Here is a 24,716-nt window from a genome sequence, read left to right on the forward strand (position 1 = left end):
GAGTTTGAGACGCAGGGTTGAGTGTTTGCTGAAGAACGCACAGTCTGTGCGTTTTGTGTTTTAACTCTGCATTACGGAGTTGAATGTTTGCTGGAGAACGCACAGTTCGTATGTGTTTTGAGTTTGGAAAACGTAGAGGTGGACTCTGCGTTGGGGAGAGGTTGTTGGCTTGTAACCTCGTCCATTACAACATCACAAAGGCTAATGCTCATTGATGTTTGCTTGTTATGGGGTGTGAAAGTCGTCAGATTGTAACTCTCACAGTTGGTTATGAAGGCTATTGAATAGAGTTTTCATTAGCTGTCAGAAGTGTCGTTGATTTGTAACTCTTCTTGATCTATGTGAAAAGTCATCTGTTTGTAGCTTTTGTTTGTTGAAGCATAATGGGATCAGCTATCTATTGTGATTTTTAGACAGCCTACAGAACCCCCTCCAAAGTTTTCGAAAGTTCGCGGTTGACTGGGACAAATTTTCGGAATACTTTGGATCCCAAAAGGTTATTCACTTCGTCTGATTTGAAGACATTATGAACTTGGTTGTTGGAATGCTGAAATTCTGTTTCTTCGAACCGAACAAGATAGCTTTTGAGTTTTTATGATAATAAACTTAGTCAAACAAACTAAATCCCAAGTCATCGTTAGACTCACCGACAGGCTCGTCCTTCTTCTCTTTTTCCTTAGAGGCAAAAGCAGCAGCATTCTCAGTAGATGCAACAGAGATAACAACAACTGCAAGGACGTTCTTGTAGGCATTGACGAACATGTGAAGCGCAGCTGCAAGAGTTGGGTAAGAGAGAGTCAAGGACAGCGAAGCAACCACAGAAACACCAACTGCAAACTTGTCAACGAGGTCATCCTCCGTGAGGTTGAGCACCTCTGGGCTTATGACAGATCCATTATCATAGACAGAGAGAATCACAAGCCCATATGAGAATGGCTTTATCCCAAGTTTAGTCAGGAGGGCAGCCTCAGAGGGACCCACTTTATTTCCTTTCTTGATCAGCTCAACTGGGGTGATGATTTTAGCAATATCATCATTACTCTTTGTTAGGATGTTAAGCCATTTAGAAGAATGAGTTGCGCTTAGCTCCTGTCTTCATTAATCTTGGTGGGAATGTTAAGCGATTTAGAAGAATGAGTTGTGCGCAGCTTGTGGCTTCATTAATCTTCGTTGGGATGTTAAGCCACTTAGAAGAATGAGTTGTGCGCAGAATTGCGTTTGACAGTTTTAGTGTTGCTGATGGTAATCTGTTTGTACTCATCCAACAGACTCCCCAGCAGAGTCGTCTGTTTCTTCTCGGCATTGGTCACCTTGATAGCTAACATCAGTCTTTCTCTCTATTTATTAAAGCTATGTTTTGGCTTTAAACATTGAGAAATTCATTTGATAGTGTTCAAAACGCACAGGTGGATTCGCATGCTTGAAAATTGAAACGTAGAGTTGAACTCTGTGTTCAGAAGCTCAACCAACGCAGACGCACAGGCTGTGTTTGGTGGGATTTTGGGCCTAGAATCTCGCCCTGATTCGACAGCTCATAGCTGTCTATAAATAGACCGTTGGGGTCAAATTAAAAGTCATCCGACTTTTCATCTGTCTTCTTTCGAAAAGCTTAACGAAAATTTTGTTTTGAACTCCGGTGAACCCTGTTCATCTTCTCCGATCATCATCCTTAATGGGTCCGAGAAAGAAGACTGTCTCCCGTCAAAGGTCGGTCGCTGCTGCTGCTTCGAGTTCTCGGTCAACCTCGGTTGTCGGTGGTGATGAAACTCAGGCTGGTGCGCCGTCGGTACAGGCTTCTCTCGTCGGTGGTAAGTATAAACCTTCATGGCCATAAAACTTGCTTCGGCGAGTTCTCTGAAAACCCTAGATGGGTTCTTGTGAACGAGGAAGATGACTCGTTTTGATATTGTAACGCAGAGTTGGAACTTTGCGTTTCGAATTTGAAACGTTGGGGTCCGACTTCTGCGTTAATGAGTTTTGACGCATGGTCTGGGCTATGTGTTAGAAAGTTTAACGCAGATTTCGACCTTTGCGTTGATAAATTTTAACACCAGGTCTGAATCGTGCATTTGAAAGCTTGACACAGGGTTCGACCTCTACGTTTGATAAAATTTTAACGTCAGATTTGAACTGTGCGTTTGAAAGCTTGACGCAGGGTTCGACCTCTACGTTTGATAAAATTTTAACGCCAGATTTGAACTGTGCATTTGAAAGCTTGACGCAGAGTTCGACCTTTGCATTGATAAAATTTAACGCCAGGTTTGAGCTGTGCGTTCAAAAACTTAACGCAGAGTTCGACCTCTGCGTTGATAAAATTCAACGCCAGGTTTGAACTGTGCGTTCGAAAGTTTAACGCAGAGTTCAACCTCTGCGTTGATAAAATTCAATGCCAGGTTTGAACCGTGCGTTCGAAAGCTTAACGCAGAGTTCGACCTCTGCGTTGATAAAATTCAACGCCTGGTTTGAACTGTGCGTTCGAAAGCTCTCACTCCTCTAAGGATTTTGACTAAGGTTCTCTTTGTTTTATTTCCTCGTTGACTAATTGAGTACTTTTCTCTTTTGCAGTGCCTTACTCCCGCGAACCTCTTACTCTTCATCACCATTTTGGGCGTGAGGGTGGCGTAGATTTAAATATGCAATTCAATCTGCGTCAGGAACTCCTAATTTTTCAGGATGCAGACAAGGATTGTGTTACCCTGATTTCCCATCCAAGCCCAGCTGTACTTAGGATTTTGGTGACAGATGCCAAATTCGAAACCGACTCCCGCCAAAAGCTCACCAAACCGGCATTCATCCAAAAAGAGATCGTGACTGATGGACATTATAAGTGGTTGAGGCAAATAGGAGATCGCTGCTTCTTCCTCCCTGATATGCATAGGATGTTTCCTATCGCTTATTATCAGTGTGCTTCCGTCCCTCGACATATGGATTGGGACCTTGTCCGAGAGCAAGATGGGGTAGCTGTCGGGGCTTTGACTTACACAGGTGTACACACTGTAGGTTATAACTGCCGGGTGTCAGCTTTGGAACCCTGCCTATTCTCAAGGGGATATCCCGTTGGAGAAACAGCTAGCATAGCCAACACTTTCATGCAGAGATTTTTGGCTGTAAAAGGGGAGTTCCCTCCTTCAGTATTCAGAACCCCCGGATGGGTTCATTCTTCCCGAACGGGGTGGTGGGCAAGAATGACAGGGTTCGTGTTGACAGAGCTAGAGGAATCATTGGCTCAATCTGGACTCAGTTGCCCTATAATGGCTACCAGATGCGGCATTGACTATAACTATTACAATTTTTTCACTGTTCTGGAGAGATACAACCCGGAGACGTGTACATTCTTCACACCTGTGGGGGAACTAGGGTTTGCCCTCCACGAAATGTATGATGTTTCGGGTCTTCCTTTTGGAGACTTGCCCTATGAGGAGTTCATCCCAGGGTCAAATAAGCTTAGGATTTTGAAGGAGATGCATCCTGACGTCTATGACACTCTATGGGAAGTAATGTGTCATATTCAAATCTGCACCGAATTGACGGGGATACGAGGACGTGGTATAAAGCAGCTATCCTGGGCTGAATATCTATTCCAGAATTTGTCCCACAAAACTGCCGCTGTGTCTCGTCGGAGCGTGAGCACGCCTGAGATGATCCAACCTTTGATCAACGATGCTACGACCCATTATATCAACGAGGGATTAGAAGAGGATTTCCCTGCGTAGATTGAATTTGAAAGTTTTCACCACTAGGCTGCTGTGCCTATTTCTGACATGGGCTTGTTGGCAGGCTTTCTCATGCCGTGGCTAAAGCGGTGTGTAGTCCCTACCAGGCCGATAGATGCTGTGATGATAGAAGTGGTCTACCCAGCTATTCTCTTGGCTCATGGGAGGCCCGTAAATTTGCTTTCAGCTATGACGTGCTGTCTGCAGCACGGTTTAAGGGAGCTATGTCTTGAATTTATTCAGGTGAAAGAGACAGGCTCTGGAGAAAAGAAGAGTTTGGTGACTCCAAACCCTCGAGTTCTCCTGCCGTATACCTATTTGATGGCTTGGTATGTATCCCACTGTCCTCTTTTGATGAGTGCCCCATCTCCCTCGGACGAAGGATTCGTCCCTTTTGTACAGAGATTAGAAGGAGCTACTTGGGAAGGCACATATGTAGTGAGGGTTCGTCAAATCTTGTCAAGAGACCTCAATTATCACCTATTCCGCTGTTTCCCAGACTTTAAAGGCGGTGGCTATGGGCAAGTGTTCCAGGATACAGCTGGCCCAGATGGTTTTACCCTTTTAGATGGAGGGGTCTTCCATTGGCTCTTGAACATTAGACCAGGTTATCTTCTCCTTAGGCAATATGATAAATGTATAATTGAGCCGTATCAACCGTATAGATTTGCTCAACAATTTGGATATGATCAATTATACATTGAAAATCCCCGGAGTCATCTTGCAATTGTTGGTAACATATACGAAGGGGCTCGGGCCTGGTACTACTCTACCGCAGGCTGCACTGGAGCTACCTTTAGGTTACCTCACAAGATGCCTAATTCTCTCCTCTCCATAGCTTTCTGTAATTGGTATCACACAGCTTCCAAGATACCTGATTATAGGTTGAATTTGTCGGGGCTACGGGAAATTAGGAAGATGTACTCATCCAGAAGAGGATCCTGAGTATCTTGCCTGAAGGGAATCAATGAGTTCTTATCTTATGAAGATGAGGCTGAAGAAGAAGAAGGAGATCTAGGACCAGAGAGTGCCCCAGTAGCGAGCCCTAAGGCTGCTGAAACTCCAAGAACAAAAGTAGCTGGAAAGAGGGCTCTTACCAAAGAAGAAGCAGTTCAGCACGAGAAACGTACTCGTAGGAAAATATTAGTAGACCCTCATTCTCAGAAACTAATGGCGGATGCTTTCAAGTCTGCTGGGAGAGAGGAGGAACAAGAATCTGCTATTGCCAATCATCCCCTCCACACATGACTTCGCTCTAGGGGTGCCGCTTTTTTCAGTGAATTTTCTTCTTATCATCCATTAGAAGAAGAGGGCGGGGACGAGTCATTGATTGGGGATGTGGAGTCTTCTCCTACCATGGACCCTATCATTTCACCATTTCCAGGTCAGGCTTCAAATGCTACTCTTTCGACTGCGGAGAAATCACTTGCAGTGTTTCCTGCTAAAGAGACTAGGCCTCCTGCCGATGAAAGTCAATCTCCTGCTACTTCTGTGTTACTACCACAGACGGGGCTGCTATTCCTAGCCCAACGAATAGCATTATGACTAAAGCAGATGCCACTGCAAGTTCTCCTGGATTATCGACTGCGGATGATGAGGAACCGTTAGACTATGGGACCTTTTCCCGTAGTGATGATGCTGATGAGAAGGGAGGTGATGGTGATGAGGAGGAAGGTGATGGTGATGAAGATTCCACCGGCTGGGCTGATCCGCCACCCCCTTCTTCTGACAAGGCATCTGCTTATGTTCCTTCTTCCCCTCTTGGTAAAGATTACACCTGCTGGTTTCTCTAAACTTTTCTTTCTTTTGTGCTAACTGCTTTTTTGTGCAGGTTCTCCAACTCACGAGGCCACTGATAAGACTTTGTCTCCCAAACAGCAAGCAGCAAGCTGTCTCTCTCCCCGAGCCAATGCCGATAACGACTACTTCTTTACCAGAAGAATCCCCCCCGCTAACGATTTCTCTTAAGTCTGCGGGAACGGAGAGTGCACTGAGTTCAGCCCATGCAGGGATGCTCATGATTCTTCCTTCCAGTCCTTCACAACTGGATATTTCTATGGCTTCCCCAGCTTCTTCACGATCATCGCTAACAGTTCTTGCACCGGTGTCCACCATTTTAGGCTCTCCGATTACATCTCCTGTAAAGTCTTTAAGTCCAGTGGTCATCCCCTCCATGCTTAAGATTCTTGTGCGACCTATGGAGGATATGATAAAGGTGGCTATTGAGGAGGTTGGTGCCGGACGAGCTACATTTGACTCTTTTAAACCAATACTCATGCCTTTCTTGAGCGGCATTCGATATGTTGATGATGCTTGCTGGTTTCAGCACTATTCAGAGAGTATCTCTTAATTGGAGAAGGATCTGAGGGCTTTGGAGGAGTTGCATAGTGCTGATCTTGCTGCCCAAATCATGTTAACCTTCAATGATCTCAGGGCCGAAGCGACTCGCCGACATGAAGTTCTTCAAGAGAGCATCACTAAAAAGGAGCTCGAGATCGCATCCTTACAGGGGCAATGTTTTCAAAAGCAACAGGCCGTAGTTGCTTCTAACACTGCCATACAAACATCTCGTGTAGAAATTGATCAGCTCAAGGTGGAGTTGGCTCGACACGAGGCTGAGCTCGCGCGAGAAGAAGAGATCTTGAAAAGGCTCACACTAGAAAGCGTGAAGACCTACGCCACCTATCGTTCGTCAGTCCAGGATCTTGAACTTATCCAAAAGGAAGCTATCGCAACGACACCGGATGAGAACAAACTTAAGAAGAGAGCTGAGGTACTGGTACAAGCCGCTCATGAGGAGAAGCTATCTGTTATTAAGTCCCGGCTCGCATCTTTCAATTTTACTAGCCCAGGGGCTTAATTGTGTATTGTCCTTTTTGTTTGACAAGAACAAGGTTTTTGTATCACTTCTTAATATTTCTGAGTAAAATAAAAAGAGTGATTTTGGATTTTCTCTATTTATTTCATGTGTCGTGTTCTGACTTGCAACAATGAAATTATATGAAGAATGCCAAATTTATAGAATTTCCTTTAACTTGTTATTCTTACGTATAAGAATCAACTGGTTCAAACGAGTTGGAACTGTTAGAGGTATATTATTAACGTAACAAGAAGAAACATTGCGATCAGGGTAATTTTGAGGGCTTATCGCTCTATTGAAGAGAGTCGATAAGTTGATTTTTGTCAGAGGTGTAATTTTAACGTGACAAGAAAGATATTGCGATCGGAGCAATTTTGAAGACTTATCGTTCTATTAAAGAGAGACAATAGGTTGATTTTTATCAGAGGTGTAATTTTAACGTGACAAGAAAGATATTATGGTTGAGATAATTTTGAGGACTTATCGCTCTATTGAGAAGAGTTGATAAGTTAATTTTGGTCAGATGTGTGATATTAACGTGATAGGAAGAAATATTATGATCGGGGCAATTTTGAGGACCTATCGCTCTATTGGGGAGAGTCGATAAGTTGATTTTATCAGAGGTGTGATATTAACATGACAAGAAGAAATATTTTAGCGTCCCGCTGGGGAGGACTTGCTAACTGATTTATCATCGAAGTGATGAGTTGTGATACTTGTGATTTGAACAAGATTTGGAGAATTTTATCACCCCATTGAAAGGAGTTGATAAACTGGTTATTTACTACTCTTCTATGGAGAGTTAATAAACTGACCATGATTTGAGTAATTTTGGAGACTTATTGTTCCATTGATGAGAGTCGATAAGTGGATTATGACAGAGGAATTATAGCCGTATTGGTATTGATGCCAGTTAAATTTAGACTCTGTGGGGATGATGATCGCTTGAGGTGTAATATTAACCTGACAAAGATTTAAACTCTGCTGAGGAAATACAGAGATTTGACAACACTCTGTTAAAAGAATTCATGACTTTGGGGAATAAGTGTCATATTTGAAAACACAAGTGTTGATTCTTCTTTTTAGAAGAGTTGCAACGCAAAGGTAACCCTTGCGTTTAAGGTTCAAAATGCAGAGTTAAGAACTCTTGTAACGCAGGTTTAAGCCTTGTGTTTGGGAATTGGACGCAGAGATGAGCTTTGCGTTAAAGTCCAACCGACTTTATCTATTAACGCGGAAGATCGCATTTCAGAGCTGGTTGGGATTCTCTCCTAGAATCTCGCACCGATTTAACAGCTTGGCGGCTGTTATAAATAGACCTGTGTGGTCACATCAAGAGTCATTTGACTCTTTCTACTTTTGGCTTGATTCCAAGAACGAGAATTCTCGTTTGAGTTTCGATCAATTCTCCGATGAACTCCATCTTCTCTGATAACCTACACGCACGGCGCCTAGGAGGATGAGTTCTGGTTCTAAGAAAATCGCCAAGGTGGCTTTGGAGGCATCGCCGGCCGAGAACGCTGACAATTTTGCTGCTCTCACGAGCGCCTCGACATTGCCATCGCTATCGTATGGGCCTCGTTGCTGTAGTAAGTGGTGGCCATGGTAACTTGTTTCGACAAGTTTTCTAAAAACCCTACATGGGTTCTTATCAACGAGGAAGATGACTCGTTTCTTTATAATTGGAACGCACAGTTGGAACTTTGCGTTAATCATGAACTCCGACCGTGAGTTTGGACTCTGCGTTAAAAACGTAGATCTTGAATAACGAAAATTTTGAAGTCTGCGTTTAAGATCAACAACGTAGATTTTGAAGTCTGCGTTTAAGATAAAGAACGCAGATCTTGAAGTCTGCGTTTAAGATAAAGAATGCAGATCTTGAGGTCTGTGTTTAAGATAAATAACGCAGATCTTGAGGTCTGCGTTTAAGATAAATAACGCAGATCTCGAGGTCTGCATTTAAGATAAATAACGCAGATCTCGAGGTCTACGTTTAAGATAAATAACGCAGATCTTGAAGTCTGTGTTCAAGATTAGAGACACAGATTTGGGAGCCTGGGTTCAGGATTAGAAACACAACTTTTAAAGTCTGCGTCTAGTCTAGTTCCTTCCATTGGCAGCTCCCTTTAGTTACTAACTTCTGTTTCTTGTTTTGCAGTGCTTTTTCCCAATGTACCGCTTCTGCCGGAGCAGCATTTCAACCACACTGATGATCCAGAAGTAGGGAGAGCTTTTGGTCTTCGCAGAGAGATTCCTTTATGTACTTTCCCTAGCTTGGAGCAGACACATTTAATTAGGTTTGGCGGGTGTTCCACCCTTAGGGCTCTGATCACTGATCTGGATCTAGAAACCCCTACGGGTCTGGATCAATTTGTCAAACCATCGTTTTTGTTCGGAGACCATATATCTGCTGATGGCCAAGTTGGGTATGTAGAAGATTCCCGGATGCTACGAAGAATCGATGATCGTTTATTCTTTCTTCTAAGCATGAAGAGAATGTACCCGCTTTCATACTTTCTGAGTGTCGGTGGTCATAGAGGTTTGGCCTTCGATCTTGTCAAGGAGAAGGAGAACATCTCATTTGGATCAGGTCGATCATCTCGGGTACACATTGGTGGGCAGCTCAAGTGTCTGAGGCCTGGAAGATTTGAGAAAAAGGACCTTGCTCAGGAGGCACCTCTTCCGGTGAACATTTTCATATGCCAGTTCATTGTTGCTCGAGGCAAATTTCCTGCACAAGCCTTTCGTTCTCCTGGTTGGTTGTTCTCTGGAGAGGATGGCTGGTGGACCCAGATGGTGGATTTTGTTCTTGGGGAACTCAAGGAGCCTCTCGCTCAGTCTGGCCTTACAATACCAGTACAGGCTACAAGGCGCGGAATCGCTCAGAATTATCCCTTTCTCTTTGCTATGCTAGAGTGGTATAATCTAGATAGCTGTACCTTTTTCACGCCCGTCGGGGAGTTGGGATTTGCTCTCCACGAGATGCATGTAGTATCAGGACTATCCTTTAGGCAAATGCCCTATGAAGAATTTGTTCCAACAACTGAAGAACTTTCCATCCTGAGGACTGCTAATCCAGAGATATACATCACTTTTTGGGTGTTGATATGTCATTTCCACATCTGCGCTCAGGTCGCTGGGATGCGTGGGGGTGGTCTTATGCATACTACCTGGGCAGATTACTTATTTCAGAACCTGGATCAGAAAGACTTGATGGTGACCCGTCTTGCTGTAAGCTCTGCTAAGAGCATTAAAGCTCGCATCAAGGCCCCTAATGCTATTTATAGGAACAAGTGTTTAGAAGATGGATTTGAAGCTGATGGTGAATTTGAAAGTTTTCATCATCAAGCTGCAATTCCCATCTCTGACACGGCCCTCCTTGCTGGTTTCCTGATGCTATGGTTGAAGCGGTGCATCGTGCCGTCGAAACCGGCTGAATCGATCTTGTTTGAGGTAGTCTACCCAGCCGTTCTCCTAGCTCATGGAAGACCTCTAAGTCTTCTCTCTGCAATGACAGGTTGTCTGCAGAAAGGCTTACGGGATTTGATTTCTAAACTCCTCGACGTCAAGGAGATGAATGTTGCTGGGAGGAAAGTTTGGAAGACTCCCCAACCCCGTGCACCAATGCCCTATACTTATTTAGTGGCTTGGTTTGTGCTGCATTGTCCCTCTTTGATGACGGGGATCATACATGATAATGACACATCTGTTCCTTTCGTACAGAGGCTTGAGTCAGCCACATGGACGATCGTGTACATAGTCCGGGCTAGACAACTCTTATCTTTGGAAGAGAATTATGATCTTTTTTGTTGCCGCCCTTGTTTTGATGGGGCTGAAGAAGAAGGCCCGAAGTTTGGCGATGTAGTCATCGAAGGGTCCTCGCTTTTAAACACAGGGACCTTCCAATGGATTCTCACTATCAGAGTGGGCTACCTGGTTTTTCGACTAGGTGAGAGATGTATAATTGAGCCATACGTTCCCTCGCGTTTTGCTCGACAGTTCGGGTATGACCAGCTTTATGTTGGTAACCCTAATCTGTGATTAGCTCACATCGGGAATCTATACGAATGTGCCCATGCTTGGTATTTCTTTTCCGCCCGAGGGACTCATGCGTAGTTTCTGCCTAGTTTGCCACCTAGTTGTTCCACCGTAGCGGACTTCCGCGATTGGTTTGACAAAGCTTCTCAAATCCCCGAATATAATATATATACTTCATGCATAAATGAAATCCGGGAACTTTATAAATCGAGAAGTTGTTCTGCCAGGACTCGATTACCAGGGATAGAGGATTATCTGTCCTACGAATGAGAGGCGGTCGGAATCGAGGAGATCCCGAAGGAGTTACCCGCTATTGAGCCTTCTGAAGAAGAGGATACTAAAGAAGTTCTCGAGGGAGCACCCCCTCCCGAGCCTCGCTCCTTAAGATCATCAGGGAAGAGGCCCCTTACTGCTGAGGAGGTAGGTGAATATGACAGAAGCATTCGCAAACGAAAACCTATCGCACCTAAGAATTCCAATAAAGCCAAATTAATGGGGGATGCCATAAAGTTGGCGCGTGCTGCATCTCCTGAGAACAGAGGGGATACTATGCTTTAAGCTGCTCCTCCCAGTCCTGAGATGACAACAGGTGGGTGGGGGTCAGCCACCCCAGGCTCAGTGTCAAATATGCCCAAAAAGTTATCATCTGAAGCTGTCCATCGCCCCACTCGCACTGATTATGCGAATTGCTTTATTTATCTGACTGCTCCACCCCCAAGTTCGGAAACTTTGAGGAAGCTTATCGAACAATTAGAGCATTGGATGCAAATGACTATTGACGTCGTTAGTCTCGGGGACGTGAGTTTTAAGGTTTTTGAACCCCATCTGCTGGAGTGTCTCGCCAAGATCGGGAACCAGGGGAATGCATTGTGGACTGATAATTGTCGCGAGAGCATTGTTATTCTGGAATATGAATTGGAATTCCTTTCAATGCTACAACGCGATGACATAGGATTAGAAGTGGATCGGGCTCTTTCTCAGGCTAAAGCTTTGAAAGCACAGCACCAAGAGGCTCTTCAGAAGAGTCTGTCTGAGACAAAATCTCGTATTGCCAGCCTGCGTGGAGAGCATCTCCAGATACAAGTGGACATGGGTAGCCTGGCTATGGGTATCCGGGATACTACGGCAAAACTTACCCGTACGGGTGTTGAGCTATCTCAGATAAATGCTTAAGTAGCTAACGATATGGAAGTTATAAGAGGGCTAGCTGCTCACTGTGACAGGCTTTTCAAAGGCTATTGCGATGAAATTATTGGTATTGGAGCAACATTACCTATTGATAAATCTCTAACTTTAGGTCTTTTTTAAATGTTGACAAGATTAGGTGAGAGCTTGCAGAAGCAGCACCAAATGAAGAGGAGCTCAAGAGCAAGGTAACAGAAGAAGTCAAAAAGGCTCGTGAGGAGAAAATATTGGCTTTGAAATCTAAGCTCAAGTCCTTTAGGTTGATGGGCCCCGACGCTTAGGATTTGAATTGCTTTTTAGCTAGGGAATAATTTTGTATCGTTTTCATTTCAATTGTCTTCACTTTGTATTCACATTATCATATTGAATGAAAATGATATCATTTTGCTTTTCATCATCTCTTTTGTTAAAATCTAGTTCAGTACAATGAAAAGTAATGCAAATGCCATAAGCGTAGTGTTAACTTTGGCATGAAATTGAAGTTCTCTTTATTATTACTTAGAATAACTCCAAAAAATTTCAATCTTCAGAGGTGTAATGTTAACATGACGACATACAAGACATGAAAATTAAACATTATTCCTGAAATACACTATGAATTAGCAACCCCCAGCCTGATTTGGCTGGGGTTTAGGGGGCTGCATGATTTATGAAAAATATCTTTTAAGAAATTTCCCGTTAATTAGCATCATGAGCCTGTCTCCTTTTTGATTAATGAGGCGATAAGCTTTATTCGAATAGACTGATTCTATTACGAAGGACCCTTCTCATTTGGGATTGAACTTCCCTTTGGTTTTGTGGGTCATTACCATGGGTCGTCTGTTGGCCAAAACTAAATCGCCTTTCTTGAAAATCCGTTCTTTAACCTTTTTGTTGTAGGCTTTAGAAATATGAGCTTGATATAATTCAATCTGTTGCTGAGCTTGAAGTTGTTTGTCGTCTAAGGCTTCAAGTTCTTGCAGACGTCGTTGATGTTTCTCTTCTTCTGTTAGTCCAGTTGTAATTGTGACTCTCAGGGAAGGGATTTGAATCTCAAGTGACAGTACAGCTTCGCAGCCGTATACTAAAGAGAACGGTGTAGCTCTCGTAGGGGTCCTCACCGTTGTGCGGTAGGCCCACAAACATTCGCCGAGTCTTTCGTCCCAATCACGTCGGCTCTTAGAAATGAACTTTTTGAGAAGTTTCACAATGGTTTTGTTAAAAGCTTCTGTAAGACCATTTGCTGGCGGATAATACGCCGTAGATGCGACACTTTGGATTCTAAACTTATCAAAAAATCTCTGAAACCCAAAGCTAACAAATTGTGTCCCGTTGTTGTGAACTATTCGCCTCGGGACTCTAAAATGGTAGATGACGTGATGTTTGATGAACTTGATTACATTTGAAGTCTTGACTTCTTTCAACGGGATTGCCTCCGCCCATTTGGAGAAATAATCGGTCACGGCCAGAATGAACCGGTGCCCTTTGGAAGTCGGAGGAGAAATTGGTCCCACGATATCCATACCACACATTTCAAATGGCCAGGACGCCGATGTGGGGTGTAAGTTCCCTGGTGCTTGGTGGATGAAGTCCCCATGAATTTGGCATGCGTGACAACGTTTAGCGTAGTCAACTGCGTCTGAGAACATCTTTGGACAATAATAGCCGATTCGTCGGAGGTGATCTCCTAATTTAACTCCAGGCTGATGAGCTCCGTACATTCCATCGTGAGCTTCCTTGAGGGCCTCTTTTGCTTCCTTTCGAGAGAGGCATCGAAGCAAAACTCCATAGTGTGATTTACGATATAGAATTTGAGAAACTGCATCGTAGTAGAATCAGAGGGCCTTTCATTTGATAGCGGCCGCTTCCTTAGGGTCATCAGGCAAAATTCCGTACAGGACGTAGTCGATATACGGGAATCTCCAATCCCTAGATTCCAACTCCATCGAGATTGTATAGACTTCTCCTATCGATGTCTTGTCTGAACTTTCTTCTATAGGGATCTTGGAACAGTATAGCTTGCGTCCTGTGACTGGAATCATTGTTTCAGCCCCTGGTGGCAATGCTAGTGAAGTTGCCAAAGAGGCTAAAGCATCTGCATAATCGTTCTGAGCCCGCGGAATGCATTCAATAAAGAAACCTTCGAACTTTTTAGCTTGGTTTAGCACTGCGAAGTAATACGGGATTAGATCCTCATGACGCACCTCATATTCCCCTCGGACTTGATTTACAATGAGCTGAGAGTCACCGTAAGCCTCGAGATTCCGAACATTGAGTTCTTCAGCAAACTGCATTCCTAGTAGCAGAGCATTATACTCAGCTGCATTATTGGTGCAGGGCTTGATTAGGGAAAACCCTCTTAGGATCACGTGACCATTTGGGGAAACGAACACCACTCCTAGCCCTACGGTAATTGCTCTATGATGGTTTGCTCTAGATGCACCGTCGAAGAATAATTTCCATACTTGCGTAGTTTCTTGAGTTACACAAGATTCAACGACTTCGTCGGGCAATTCTTCATACAACTTAGATGTCCATGGCACCGGGTGATCAGCTAAGAAATCTGCTAATGCTTGACTCTTGAACACTTTTTGGGGCATGAATTGCATGTCATATTATGACAAGAGAATGGCCCATTTGGCGAGTCGGCAGTTTAGAGATGATGGCTTCGTCATCAGAACTCTCAAGGGATTCACTTTAGAGATGACGTGAATTGTTTGTCCAACTAGGTAATGTCACATCTTTTGAACTGTGAACACCAAAGCGAGACATTCTTTTTCGACCGGATTATACCGGTGCTCGGCTCCCATCATGGTTCTGTTTAAGTAGTAGATGGTTTGCTCTTGCCCTTGATTGTTGTTCTGGGCCAACAAAGCTCCTAGAGAATGATCCATAGCCCTTACATATAACAGGAATGGTTTTCCTGATATTAGGACCACTAGAATTGGCGGTTGAGTGAGATATCTCTTAATCTCCTCAAATGCTTTTTGGCATTCTTCGTCCCAAACAAAAGAAACTCATTTCTTTATGAGTTTAGAGAAAGGTTGGCAGCGCCCTAAAAAATTAGATATGAATCTCCGAATGTAGGCCAGTCTGCCTTGCAAACCTCTAAGTTCTTTAAGATTCTTTGGAGGCGGCATATCTTGGATAGCACGCACTTTTTTCGGATCAAGAGAGATTCCCTTGGATGTGACGATAAATCCTAGGAATTTTCCGCTTGATACCCCTAGGAATGATTTTATTGGGTTCATCTTCAGTTGATGTGCTCGCATGATATTGAACATTGTCTTCAAGTCTGTAAGATGATCACTCTTATGTTGGCTTTTTACTGCTATATCGTCAACGTATCATTTGATCTTCTTACATAAGTGTTCGTGGAAGATGACATTCATTGCACGTTGATAAGTTGCACCTACATTTTTCAGGCTGAAGGGCATCACTGTGTAGCAATACACCCCCAATGGGGTTCTAAATGCAGTATGCTTTTCGTCTTCGGGATACATCTTGATTTGTTTGTATCCGGAGAATCCATCCATGAAAGACATCCTTTTATATCCGCAAGTATTATCGATCATGACATCAGTGATGGGAAGAGGAAACTCATCTTTTGGACAAGCTGCGTTAAGGTCACAAAAATCGATACATATTCGGACCTTACCGTTCTTTTTGGGGGCTAGGACAATGTTGGCTACCCAGTCCGGATGTTGTTCCTCTCTGATAAAACCTGAGTCTATAAGCTTTTTAACTTCAGACTCAATTGCTTCCATGATCTCTGGACGAAACCGGCGTTGCTGTTATTTAACGGGTTTGGCATCCGGATCGATGTTGAGACGATGCATGGCCACTTTTGGGTCAAGGCCAGGCATATCTTCATAATTCCAAGCAAAGACATCTATATATTCTCGGACGAGAGATATAAGATCTTCTTTCTCAGATGATGATAAGCTTTCGCTTGTGAAAATTGGTTTAGGGTCAAATTTGCCTTCCATGTTGACCTGGATTATGTTATCTTCAGTGGGTGGTTCGCGTTGTTCGAAACACATATCCCATAATATGTTAAGGCGTTTGATCCACGGGTCGTTGGTTGATTCGAGTAACTCTTCGTCACCTCCTACATCTTCATCTGGGTGACTAGTTGAAACCATGTTCACAGTTAAACTTTTAAAGAAAGGTCCGACACCGACGTCAGATTCCCAGGAAGACGTTCCGGATGAGTGATCTTGACGCATATAATTACTGATTTCATTTTCTGAGGCAGAAGGGGTTGTGACATAACCTAAGCCTCTTCCGGTTTTTTGATAATAATCCGGAGGTTTTCCTTCAGGGGTTAGAGACATTCGGATCGGGGTTCGCCTACCTTTCCCGAAATTTAAACCCTGTTTTCATCAAAGTTATATCCCATTCGTTTCATTAAATGTATAGAATTGGGTTCGTGGTAATGGAATTGGGGGACTCCGTCATCTTCCCCCGTACTTCCTCGTTTGAGTTGTTCGGGTTTGATTTTACCAAAACAGATCGGCTTCTGCCCTTTCCTTTTGGATGGGACTTTGAAGATAGCCTTCTGTGCATCTTTTACTTCTTCATCTGAAGTGAAGGATAACTTAATTGGCAATGTGAGGGATGCTTCTGTACACAATGTATGCCACGGGTTGGTACCTGCATTAAGATCATTCTCTATTTGTTTAATTTTAGAGGACACATCAGACAAGTACGCCAAAATAAAATTTTTATTAATGCACCATTCACCCTCGCTTGGTACATTATTATTACTCTCATCCTGACCCATTACATCTAGATTTAGTTCCTATGGACAATCTTTTTCAGGATCCTGTTCAATGTCAGCTTCGTTTCCGCTGTCCACATCTTCTTTCTCCTGAAATTCCAGGTAGAAAACAGAGTCGATGTGAAAGTTTTCCACCCCTCGGAAAGGGTATTTTTCCGCAATCAGGGTTTAAACTTCTCCTTCATCATTAGCATACTTTATAACCTGATGTAGGATAGATGGGATAATGCGGTTTGCATGTATCCATGGTCGTCCTAGCAACAGATTGTAGGACGTGTCCGCATCTATGATGTAACAAGTCACTTTGGACTTGAGATCTCCAATTTGACACTTGAGTTTGATTTTCCCCAGGGGCCGAGTGCTGTTAGCATTGAAACCAAAGATAGTGGTCTGGGTGGTGTTCAGCCGATGCATAGGAATCCCTAAGACCTGCATGACCCTATAAGGCATGATGCTGAGTGCTGAGCCTGGGTCTACTTGGACACGACTGATTTTGGAGGATCCGATATACCCCGTATAGTACAGTGGTCTGTCATGCTTGTGTTTGACCTGCATGTCTTCCTGCGTGAATGATATGCAAGGTAAACTTCTCGCCGCTTGCAGACATTGCAGGCAAGGTTGATCTTCAAAGGCTTCAGGGATCAGAGCGACTTGTGTAATAAAGCTTTCCGTATTCTTTAAAGCTTCGATCAGAGCTTCCTTGGTAGTTTTGGATAACCTCAGGAGCTCATATAGAGTAATCCTGGCCGGTATGTTGGCCAGTTATGCCATAACATTGAATTGGAAAGGAGCGCTCGACTCCCCAAGTTCATGGTGAAGATTTTTATTGAACTGGAGCTCCTTTTGTTTCCCTTTATCGACCGGCTTCTTTGGTACAGAACCCCCAGCGTCTTGGATCTGTTCTTCAGCTTCTTGAGCATTCTGGTTGTAGTCTCTCAAGTAAGCCTTTCCAGACCGAGTGCCAGGGTTGTCTCCTAGGTATGCTACCAGGGCAATCTTCTCTTCTTCTGAGTCAGTAAGAGGTTTGAGATGATCATCATTCTCATTAATAGAGGGGCTAATCATGTTGGATGACTTAGCCTTTCTTCCTTTTTTTTTTGGATGTGGTTTTCGTCCTCTGCCAATCTTCTATCAGGTCGGGATGTACCCACATGATCTCCCCTTTTGGGGTAGTGAGGGGTACCAACCCCCTGCCCTTCTGACTATATAAGTTAGTGTTTTTAGGTGTATTTCTCCTTTATGAATAGGGACAACACCATCTACGGCCGCTTGATACGGGTGTATCTTCTCTTCGGGAGCTTAGCGATCCTCATGGGAGCTTGAGGATAGATGATTCTTATGGTATCTTGAGAATAGAGTAGAGGAGTCGTGGACGAGGCCATTGGAGGCGACGAAGTCGAAGGATTCGTCAAAACTGCAGGATTTACAGTTGGACTCTGGCCGGTCGACCGGCTTGGTCACGGCGGTCGCCCGCTTAGTGCACAGACCCAGACTATGTTTCGGGACTGAGAGCGGTCGACCGATGGTGGCGCTGCGATCGACCAAAAACACTGTAATTGATTTTTCCAGTTTTCGACGTTCTGACCGGTCGACCGCCTTGGGCACTACGGTCGATCGCGTAGTGGTTCCGAGCCTGGGTCTGTTTCCTGCTCCAGTTAGGATTTCTGTTTAGTATAAATAGAAACATGATTTTTCTAGGGGGAGAACTCAGATTGTAATCAGAAAAGAGATTAGGGAGGTTGTTCTTTGATCTAGAGAGATTGTGTGAGAGAGATTTTTTAAATCCAATTGATTCTCATAATCTAGAGAAGGTATTTTCCTTCGCCCTAATTATAACTCTTGTGTTCTTCAATCGTTTTCTTCTTTACCCACTCTTGGTAATTCCGCGATCAAGAGTGCTCGCACGGCGACTCGTATCAAGTTGGTATCAGAGCACTAGATCTTGTGAAGGGGGGAACTGTGTATGGTCCTTACTCGCTCACAGTACAAGAAGCTTGGCGAGATCCTTAATTCCTTGGAGGGGGTCCAGAAATTAAGGAAGGAGAAGATGTCTGAAGCAGATAATTCAACAAGACTTGATGCTATGGAGAAACAGATTGAGACGATCGGGACGACTCTTACCCAACTCGTGGGCCTCATCAACGGAGGAGACAAAAAGGAGGAATCTTCTTCGAAGGGTAAGAAGGGACTCTTCGAATCCGATGACGAGAGCGAGAAAGCTGATTCAGAGGGGGAGACTGAGATTGTCAAGACTGCTGGACATCAAGGGGGTAGGAATTATTACCAGAATCTGAAGATTGACTTCAAGGTTGAGATTCCTATTTATGATGGGAGTATTAATGTGGAGAAGCTTGATGATTGGATTGAACGCATGGAGATGTACTTCACTCTATATGGGTATTCGTCCAAGGAGAAAATAGTGTTTGCGACATTGAAGCTTTCAGGGCACGCGTTGACGTGGTGGAAATCCTATTGCAAACAGGAGAAGAAAGCGGCGTCGTGGAACAAGTTCAAGGAGCTACTTCGGAAGCAATTTTATCCAGTGGGGTTCCTTGAGGAGCATTGGTACAAGTGGTATGGCTTGCGCCAAAAATTTAATCAGACCGTTCAAGAGTACACGATGAAGTTCCAGCAACAGGCGATGGTCCTAAACATCGCAACGTCCGAGTACCCCATCTTCAAGAAGTACATGGCGGGTCTGAATGATTACATCCGGAAGGAGATGAATCTGTTTTCAGTGGAGACAATCGCAGAGGCGAGCGTGAAGGCTATTGCCATTGAGGGCCGACAGAAGAAGGGCAACGAGACAAAGGGGGATCCCAAACCATCGGGGAGTAAGATGGGTGGCTCTCAGTCTAAGGATGAGAAGAAGAAGGTTGACTCGGGTAAAGCAGGATTGACATGCAATCACTGCAAGTAGACAGGGCATGTGGCTGATCGTTGCTGGGATAAGTATCCTCATCTGAAGCCAAAAGGATTGAAGAAGAAGGAGGAGAAGAAGGCGTACGTGATAGCACAGGGTCCGAAGGAGGTTCCCGGGATGACCGAACCCAATAGCAGTCTCAACCTTATGGCGGGGAAGCAGGCCACCAAAGAAGATGACGACCCGAGGGAGCAGCTCTTTGTTCTGAAATTACAGGTCAAGACCAGTTTAGTGGATGCTATTGTAGATCCAGGAAGTCAGAAAAATCTGATATCTGAGGCATTAGTACAGAAGCTGAGATTGAAGACGGTGAAGCATCCGAAGCCCTATCCATTAGGGTGGATTCAGAAGGAGGCGGGATTGAGTGTGGTGAACCAGTGTTCATTCAGATTTGCACTCCATGAGTCGTATATTGACGAGGTCACATGGGACGTGGTTCCGTTGGATGTTTGCCAAGTTATTTTGGGCAATCCTTATTTGTGGGATAGATACGCAGTATATGATCGGCGAGCCCAAAAGTACACGTTCAACAAGGATGGCGAGCAATTCATTTTTTGTTCAGCATCTCTTCCACAGGAGACGAGCTTGGTGACAGTGACTCAGGCTAAGAGGTTGGTGAACATGGGCAGGAAGTTCGTTTTATTATTCATTCGGCCGTATGAAGAGCAGCTGAGTAGGATGTGCTTGTCCACCTTGAGCAAGCTCCAGGAGGGAGATCTTGACAGGTTGAAGGTCAAGTACGCGGACTTGTTTTCAGAGATCACGAGACTACCACCACGTCGAGGTGTAGAGCATGAGATTATGTTGACCGGGGAGAGTTCCTCACCTAACATAGGCCTATACCGCACATCAGTACTGGAGTCCGAGGAGATCAAGAAGCAGGTTCAGGTGCTCTTGGAGGCGGGAGTGATTATGCCGAGTTGTTCACCTTGCGGGTCACCAGTGTTGTTGGTGCCCAAAAAGGATGGAGGTTGGCGCATGTGCGTGGATTACCGGGCACTCAACAAGATAACAATCAAGAATCGCTACCCATTACCGCGGATCGATGATCTTATGGACCAGTTGGAGGGAGCGAGGTTTTTCACGAAGCTGGATTTGAAGTCTGGTTACCATCAGGTGAGGATTCGGGAGGAAGACACTTGGAAGACTGCGTTCAAGACCAAGCAAGGCCTGTTCGAGTGGTTGGTGATGCCGTTTGGATTGTGCAATGCTCCGGCTACCTTTATGAGGCTTATGAATGATTTGTTGCGACCCTTTATAGAGGATTTTATGATAGTTTACCTTGATGATATCTTGGTGTACAGCAGGACTTGGGAGGAGCATCTCGTTCATGTTGAGAAGGTATTTGAAGTGTTGCAGGATGGACAGCTGAAGCTTAACGGGAAAAAGTGCGAGTTTGGGAAGGACGAGTTGGTGTATCTCGGCTTCATCGTAGGGAAGGGCCAGTGGAGGATAGATCCAGGCAAGGTGGAGGTGATCACAAAGTGGCCGACGCCGAAGACAGTGACTGAGGTGAAGAGCTTCATGGGGGCTTGCCAGTATTTGCGCAAGTTCATTCGACATTTTTTGGCTTATGCGGCACCGTTACATGGCCTCACAAAGGCTAAAGTTCAGTTTGAGTGGGGAAGGACGCATGAGGAGGCTTTTCAGTTGCTAAAAAGGAAGATCTCGGAGGCACCGGTGTTGGCGTTGCCGAATTTGCAGCGGACTTTCGAGGTAGAGACCGACGCGTCTAATTATGCGTTGGGGGCGGTGTTGATTCAGGATGGGAAACCGGTGGAATACCATTCTGAGAAGTTTTCGGGTGCTATTGCGAACTACCCAACATACGACAAGGAGTTCTATGCACTATATCAAGCAATTAAGCATTGGAGGGTGTACTTGTTAGGGAAGGAGGTGGTCGTGCATTCGGATCACAAGCCGTTAGAGTTCTTACATGCCCAGACAAAGCTACAGCAGGCACGACACATGAAGTGGATGTCCTATTTGATGGCTTTCAACATCATTATTAGGTACAAGAAGGGGGCGACGAACAAGTTGGCCGATATGTTATCTCATCCGCCGATAAGGTCTTTATTGGTGGCGACACGTATTCAGCCCTTGGTTCCTTTGGAGTATGTACAGCTGTATGCATCTAGTAGGGACTTCGGTAGTGTGTTTGAGCAGGCGAAGGCTGGTCGAAGGGGGGAGTATGCACTTGGAGAAGATGGCTTGTTGTATCGTGGGACATCACTATGCATTCCGGAAGATGGTGATAGGTTGCAGTGGATTCGGGAAGCACATACCTCGCGTGTGCAAGGGCATTTTGGCATTCAGAAAACGCTTCTCAATCTACGGCGATATGTGTTTTGGCCACGGATGCTTGATGATGTGACCAAGTATGTTGGAGGGTGTACGTTATGCTGTATTTTGAAGCCTTCTAACAGAAAGAGGGGATTATACCTACCATTACCGGTTCCTTCTAGGCCGTGGGAGAGTATTTCTATGGATTTTCTAGGAGGGTTGCCGACTACGAAGCGCGGGCATGACTATTTGTACATTGTGGTGGACCGGGGAGCGAGTGCAGCACAATTGTTCTTTGAGCATTTGTGGAAGCACTTTGGGTTGCCGAGTTCGATTATTTCGGATCGGGATAGCCGTTTTCTCGGGCATTTTTGGGATTCTTTGTGGAGTTTGATGGACACTAAATTGAAGAAGAGCATGGCCTTTCATCCAGAAACAGACGGACAAACGGAGGTAGTCAACCGGACTATGGTGCATATGTTGCGGGGGTATAATTCAAGGCATCCTAAGACTTGGGATGAGAGTTTACCATATTTGCAGTTTGCTTTTAATCCGGAAATTCATGGATCTTCCGAAAAGTCACCATTTGAGACTTGTTATGGATTTATACCGCCGAGCCCGTTCGATCTTGTGTTTTCAAGTGAAGCCACAGTGGACGGCAAGGAGGGGAGTGAAAGGCAACGTGCTCAGCGATATCTCGAGAAGATTGCAAATATTCATGCCACGGTTGAAGCTCAATTGAAGAAATCGCAAGCTAAGTACAAGGCGAAGCATGATCAACATCGGTTTCCTTGTAACTTTGGTAAATGCGATATGGTATGCCTATTCGTTATGGTCCATTTCGGATTATCGATCAGATTGGCGACAACGCTTTTTGTTTAGATTTTCCACCTCACTTAGGCATGTATTCGGTGATCAATGCCGAGTACTTGAAGTTGTTTGAGCCTCCATTATTGGATGATGAAGGTGATGACAAGATGATCTTACCACATGTTGAAGACTTGTGGTTTGATAGAGAGGAGCCACTGAAAGAAGATTGCATTTTGGAACGGAAGACGACCAAGACGAGGCGGGGGACGAAGGAGTCGTTTCTCATTGGACGTCAAGGTCAGGTCCCTAGCAAGGCCAAGTGGAGGGGCTCACGAGTTCCCTCAGCTGAAGTTCTAACTTGAATGGGACTTCAAGTTCCTAAAGGGGGACCCATGATACGGGTGTATCTTCTCTTCGGGAGCTTAGCGATCCTCATGGGAGCTTGAGGATAGATGATTCTCATGGTATCTTGAGAATAGAGTAGAGGAGTCGTGGACAAGGCCATTAGAGGCGACGAAGTCGAAGGATTCGTCAAAACTGCATGATTTACAGTTGGACTCTAGCCTGTCGACCGGCTTGGTCACGGTGGTCGACCGCTTAGTGCAAAGACCCAGACTATGTCTCGGGACTGAGAGCGGTCGACCGATGGTGGCGCTGCGGTCGACCGAAAACACTGTAATTGATCTTTCTAGTTTTCGACGTTCTGAGCGGTCGACCGCCTTGGGCACAGCGGTCGACCGCGTAGCTGTTCCGGGCCTGGGTCTGTTTCCTGCTCCAGTTAGGATTTTTGTTTAGTATAAATAGAAACACGATTTTTCTAGGGGGAGAACTCAGATTGTAATCAGAAAAGAGATCAGGGAGGTTGTTCTTTGATCTAGAGAGATTGTGAGAGAGAGATTTTGTAAATCCAATTGATTCTCATAATCTAGAGAAGGTATTTTCCTTCGCCCCAATTATAACTCTTGTGTTCTTCAGTCATTTTCTTCTTTACCCACTCTTGGTAATTCCGCGATCAAGAGTGCTCGCACGGCGACTCGTATCACCGCTACCAGAGGGAAGTCACCGAATTGGACCGCTATCATATTGGTGGATACGGTCTTTTGCTCTGGCTTCAAGGTGAGCACATTAATATTCACCAAATTTTGGAGGTTGTCTTTAAAGACAAAGCACCTTCTGGTAGGATGTCCTAGGAACCTGTGATAGCGACAATAATTAGGTCATCCACCTTCCCTGCTTCATCCGGCTTCTTGATTTCGGGAAGCTGTAGCTTGTTATTCTTCTGCAGTAACTGGAACAAGGTATCTACATGCTCCTCTTTAAATGAATACTGCTTGGGTGCTCTTTGTTGATTCGGTGTCTTGCCTTGCTTAGTAGGTGGTGATGCTCGCATGTTGGCGTCGGCTGCCAAAGTCTCCTTTCCTTTAGACCTCTAGGCATTGTGCTGATTGCGTTGCTGTTGCGGTTTGGGCTGTGTAGCTTCTTCGGCTTTAACTCGAGCGACAATCTCTTCGGCTTGCTCTCCTTGTGATACCAGTTGCCTCCAGGAGAGACATTCTGCTACTCCCATCTAAGCAAGGAGTTGTGTCTGCAAGTTGTGTCTGCAAGTTTCAACCAAAGTTGATTGGGTCATACCTGAAGGGCATCGCAATGCCATGCTGCGGAATCTCTCCACATAGGTCTTGATAGATTCTCCCTTCCTCTGCTTAGTGGCGAGAAGAGTCGGGACCGAAACTTCCGTATCATCCTCGAAGAACCTTGCCAAGAAAAGCTTTTCCAAGTCTACCCATTTCTGAATAGATCCGGCAGGCAATTTCATGAACCACTCGAAAGCAACCCCTTTAAGAGTACCGATAAATAGCCGAGTCAGGATGGCGTTGTTTGCTACCACATCTCTAGTTTGAGACTTAAAGTAGTAGATGTGCTGATTTGGTGATCCTGTGCCATCGAACGGTTGCAAGGTAGGGGCCTTGAACTTCGGTGGGTAGGGAGCTGTATCCCACTCAGCAGGATAAGATCGTACCACCCCTTCTTCACAGAGTTCGCTTCTATTGGCGATTGCGTTAAGTTTAGCTTCTAGTTCATCCACCTTAGAGGACTGAGGATGCAGCTCTTTTTCCATCTCCTTTTCATTTTCAGAAAAGG

General features: G+C 44.8%; 1 pseudogene; it reads right to left on the reverse strand.

The window, feature by feature from the left end:
* Positions 607-1,325, reverse strand: LOC109837867 (annotated as a pseudogene).

This window comes from Asparagus officinalis, chromosome 1 (genome assembly GCF_001876935.1).
Source record: "Asparagus officinalis chromosome 1, Aspof.V1, whole genome shotgun sequence".
Lineage (NCBI taxonomy): Eukaryota > Viridiplantae > Streptophyta > Magnoliopsida > Asparagales > Asparagaceae > Asparagus > Asparagus officinalis.